At 37.8% G+C, this 5,367-nt stretch overlaps 1 long non-coding RNA gene across 3 annotated transcripts in view; it reads right to left on the bottom strand.

Annotated features, from left to right (window-relative positions):
• Positions 1-605: 605 nt before the first annotated feature.
• LOC144972373 (uncharacterized) overlaps positions 606-5,367 on the bottom strand; it is a 35,006-nt gene continuing 30,244 nt past the window's right edge. For all 3 annotated transcript variants that reach the window (XR_013645347.1, XR_013645346.1, XR_013645348.1), the window contains exon 3: positions 606-2,283. This is a non-coding gene — a long non-coding RNA (uncharacterized LOC144972373). The remainder of the gene's footprint in view (positions 2,284-5,367) is intronic.

The following is a 5,367-nucleotide window of genomic DNA, read 5'->3' as shown; positions in this document are numbered from 1 at the left end:
GCTTTCTGTCTTTGTCTTGGAATGGGATTACTTAGTTTTGACCTAGCCCTGACCAGGAGGGAAACAGTCAAATGTATAGTTATTGATATGGGAGATGATATTTTACCTTTGTAAATCATATCTCTGATATGTATTGTTAGTTATGTATTATTCTGTAAACATTTGGCTGTGTTCCTCTTAGTGGGACACTGTGCTGGTGTCTGGATGAGACTTTAACCCTTTCCTTACCAGCCATTTTCAGAATTTTCCCCAAAACTTCACACCCATCCAACACAAAAATAGACAGTTCTCACTCAAACAGAAAAGCAACAAGCACATTCTATACATAATATTGTTCGACAATATAAACTCTATTACAGAATGTTAAGTTTTTATAGCTATAGCGAAAAGAAATGAAATCTGGACGAGAAAAGGGACGGTTGAATCGTAACAAATGTGACGATTTTTCAATAGGTGGTAAGGAGAGGGTTAAGGTGATCTCACAACAAGTACATTAATGGTATGCTCTTGGTATCTACATCTGTTCCCTATTTGAACCAATTCCCCTTTGTCTTAACTTTTATTGTGTGCTTCGATTATAAATCTAGAATATTTTGACAATTCCATTTTCTTCTTTTTATTGACGCTTATATGACCTAAATGTAACGTAACCGCCGTAAAACCCTTAAAAACAAAAAAACAAAAACAAAAACAAACACCTCCATAGATTGAGCAGAGGCTTTGGGCACTTGTTTGGGCACTTGTTTAAAATTTCAAATACAGGAGCTTAAGAATTTCGTATGTCGACCCGGCTCTGCAGTGTAAAGACAAAAGAACCATCATGAGAATTATGGGTAGTCGTTTGAAATATAGTAATTACTATCTTCATGTGTCACTATGTTCAATAGGACAGAAAGTCGTGACCTTCTACTTTTCCGGTTCCAAACTCATTAGAAGTGTGTATGTAACCAGTCATTTGCTGATTACGGATTGGTTGCAAACTGAATCATAAGGTAGAATAACTGTTTTAGTCGAAGGATGTATAGGCAGATTCTTAGGATTATGGGACGTAAAAGAGCGAGGATGTGTGATCTTTATTGACGACCAGTATATATTTTAGAGACTAGAAAATAAGTTGCCATCACTCTGAAACAAAATCAATTTCACAAGGTATGTATCAAGTACTCCGGAAGAGTAGTTTTACACATCTAATGAGATTGGAACCAGTTTATTTATGTCACACTTTTGTTCTCTATTATGTTCAATTATTAAATTATTAGAAATTTTCTCTATTATGTTCAATGTCATCAATAATGAAACTTATCATTGTATAATAGGATATCTCGTTATCATCAAGTAGTGCCGGATCTAAGACCAGTCATTGGTGAACATGGCTCTCCAAGGTTCTGTATCTTGTGATCGTCTCAAGAAGTCGTTGCTTGTTTCTTCAATCTCTCCAGCTCGTGTCCTAAGATCCGTGCTGACATCTGCTTTACAAATGTTGCTTTACACTGACTTGCTGATGAATTGTTGACTATTGATTAAAAAAGCTGATAAAAGCTGCCATAGTCTGTCCATTGTTTATGGATCTCCAATATCCCAGTCCACTCTCCATTTAGCAAGTCAGTTGTTGCTTTCGATATCTTTCCAGGTCGTGTCCTTATTATACCTGTGAATAGCCTTCCGAACATGGCTTCCAAACCTCCTAGTCCACCGATCATCTTAGAAAGTCAATGCTTGTGCATGTTTTTATATATCTTTCCATGTTTTGACCTTTTACTTTTGAATAGACCTGCTAACATGGCTCCCAATCCCCACAGTCCACTGACCATCTTAGAAAGTCAATGTTTGTTTTCTACATATTTCCAGGTCGTGTCCTTATACCCCTGAACAGCCTTCCGTACATACTCCTAATCCTCCCAGTCCACCGCTGATCTCAGAAAGTCGATGTTTGCTTCCTCCATCTCCCCAGGTCATGACCTGATACCTATGACATATACCTAACATGGCCCTTGAGCGTGAAGAATGGCGTCCCATGATATTCAACCTCTGTAGGGATGACGGGTTAGGTATACTTAATATCTTGTCCGTTGTCGACGCTTCATGTTCACACCAATTCCACGTAGTCCAAACAAGACATCTTTCGCATAAGGGTAAGTCAAATTTCTTCTTCTTCATTCCCACTTATGATATTGTCTTCATGTTTGAATGGCCAGTTGGCGAAGGAACGCCGTTGTCTTCCTCAGCTCTGTCAGGGGCCTATGCAGTTTTAGTCTGCAGATGTATGGGACCAGGCCAAACATTCTGGAATTCAAACAATATAATATATATTTGTGTGACTGGCTGAGAAAACCGGGAAAGATGCGCAAATTATGAATGCAGTGGTGTAGACCATATTTAATCTTTCTTTCTATGTCTATTAGAACCCAAGTTATGCATTTTTGTCAGAATAAAGTTTGTTGCTATGGGAAACATTTTATCTTCGATTTTGGCTCATGTATCTCGAATCGAAGCTTGCCGCATCTTCCCGGGTTTTCTGAGCCAGCCTCACATTTAGTTATATAAGCAATGTAATGGCTAACCGATTTTTGGAAAATAGAGATTTTATATAGCGCAATATCCCCTAAACGTGCTCAAGGCGCTTTGCTAGGGGTCCCTGGCCAACAGCAACACTTAACATGTAAGACGAGGCATGACGCCTGTTAGGCGATATTATTACAATTTTTTTTCGGACAGAGACAGGGCTGTTAACGGCCCGTGACATCATCACTCTTTCACTATCTATCTCTCCCTCTCCCTTTCTTTCTCTCTCTCTCTCTCTCTCTCTCTCTCTATTTCTCTATCAATATTTCTCTCCCTCTCCCTCTCTCTCTTTCTCTCTCTTCCTCTCTCCTAATCTATTCAACACACAAACATACACACTCTCACTTTCAATGTATCTCGTCACAATTATTGAACAATGGATCAAGTTTCGACTTCCATTTCAGGAAAACTGCATGCATGACGACATTGATATTAATTCCTGGAAGAAGTAAACGATTTGCCTTGAAATATCATTATAAGAATACGAAGATTAAAAGCATTAGAAGTTACAGTTTTAGTTTTCACACCATATTTCTTTGAAATCAACGTTCTCGGGTTTCAAATCTATGCAACACCGTTCTTGGAAAACATGCCTTGTTTCAATACAGTGCAATATTATAAATTCTTCTTTTATTTCTTTGTATTTATCAAACGAGTTATTTTAATCGTGCCCAATGATACAACGAGCTTGCGAGGTGTGTTATTGTGCACGATAACAATATAACGAATTCAATAAATACAAAGAAATGAAAGAACACGTTTATTCTACCCCTACAAGGAAAATTATTAGATATTTTGTAACCAAATAATATGGTATTAGTACTTCTATTCACCATAATTTGTATTTTTCTCCATCCGCCGGAATGACAATTTGACCCAAAAAATAAAAACGTTGGATTTGTATTCATGCGCACCAAAAATTAGTTATAATCACCAATAAGTTGTCTTTTTACACCTCATTTCACACATCAATAAAATGTGCGAAACTATTCTGCAATCGTTGCATAACATTTTTATGTAACGCGTTCAAAGCATTATTCAACGATTACGTATTTACTAAGAAATTATTATTTCTTTGTATATACGTAATCGTTTTCCAATGCGAGGGGGTGGAATAATGCTTGCTTTGGTGCCCTGCCACAGTGATAAATAACTGATTTGTATTATCAACATTGTAAAAAGGGCAGGCTATCAATTATAAAATAAACAGACATTAGTCATCAATATCAAACTAAAGGTGATCTAATTCCTTATCAACACAGTTCTTAAATATGTTGACATTCCTTCCAGTTCTTGAAGAGGCGTGGAGAGAGTTCCAAATATCTACGGTTCTAAAAAATTAAGGAGTGGGCATGTATTGAGGTTGAACACCGGTCTATGAAGATTGTGAAAAAAAAACCCACCTCTTGTTGACGTCAAAACCGCATATTGAAGAACTTTCTGGAATCCAAGACATCAGTCTTGTGTACGATCTTGTATATTTGAAGATCACATTAATGTTGAGCATATCGTATCGCAATGCCGATATGAATGACAATACCGAATCATATCGATTTCCAAACACCATATCGATATCGATATAAATTGTGCTCCCAGTTTTCCGGAACTGCCGGATGGCCACGTGCATGGCTAAAATTGGTCAGACGAAGAATCACGCTTCTTTAAATTTAAAAAAAATCCCTCTCAGTTTAGGTTTTTTGTTTATCAAAATCGGTGAGCATTTCAAGAGGGCCAAAGTGTTTGGCCACATGAGGTTCTATATATCGATATCAAAAATGTGTGATATCGCCCAACACTAGATCACATATAAGTCTTCTGTAACTCCAGTTACTGTTTTCAATATTTCGCTATTTATTTTTAGAATTCTTCCCTTTGGGTTCCGATTCTGAGTTTTCAAAAAACATAATATCTTGTTTCAGTTCCAGTTTTTTTTATTTTTTTAAAAACTACGCATCGATTTCGAATATTTTACCTGGCTTCAGTTACAGTTTTTGACTTCGCACCGAATTTAGAATTAATCCCTTCATTACAATTGAAAGCTAACTCTGTTTTCAGATAACTAATCTTGTTTCAGTTAGTTTTTTTTCTTTTTGACTCTTCATTGGTTTCGAATAAACCTTATTTCAGTTTCAGTTTTTGACTTCGCGTCGGTTTTGGAATGAATTCCTTCAGGTTACAATTTTAAGCTAACATCGTTTCCAGAAAATATTCAATGTTTCCGTTTCATTTTCTAGTCAACAGTCCATGTTGTGGTTTTCATTGTAAGTGTCTTAACGTCATTTAAAGGCCAATATTACTAGGGTGGGGCCTTTTTGGGGAGGGAGGAAGGGAGGGGTGCTCCCGATAGTTGAGTTGGTAGAGCACTCGCCTCCCATTCAAAGGGAGCAAGATCGATCCCGAGGGAAGTCGATATGTTTTTCTGACGCCCCCCCCCCCCTAATCACCTAAGCAATGATTGGGTAGCTGAATCTGTTAGACACGGCAGAAAGTACTTTGCGTTAGACCCGTGTCCCATCCAAAAGATAGCAAGCAATTGCTATTGTCCGTTTCACGCTATAGAATCTGGGATAAATTCCGGCTCCATGGGCCCAATGGCTCTGAAGGCTCTGAAGGAGGGGCCTTTTGATCTCCCCTGGTGGACTTGGAGATCACTCTTGCTGTGCCTTTTCTATTCCCCTTTCTACCTTTTCCATATCCAGGTTGTTTTCTTTCTTTTTCGTTTTTTTGTATTGGATTTGATTACTTAGTTTTGTCTTTTCCCTGGAAGTGGTGTCCTTAGCTGAGAGGGAGACAGTCAAATGTATG

Source organism: Berghia stephanieae, chromosome 5, assembly GCF_034508935.2.
Source record: "Berghia stephanieae isolate SIO BIC M18660-M18661 chromosome 5, UCSD_Bste_1.3, whole genome shotgun sequence".
NCBI lineage: Eukaryota > Metazoa > Mollusca > Gastropoda > Nudibranchia > Aeolidiidae > Berghia > Berghia stephanieae.
This window is presented reverse-complemented; position numbering and strand designations above follow the sequence as displayed.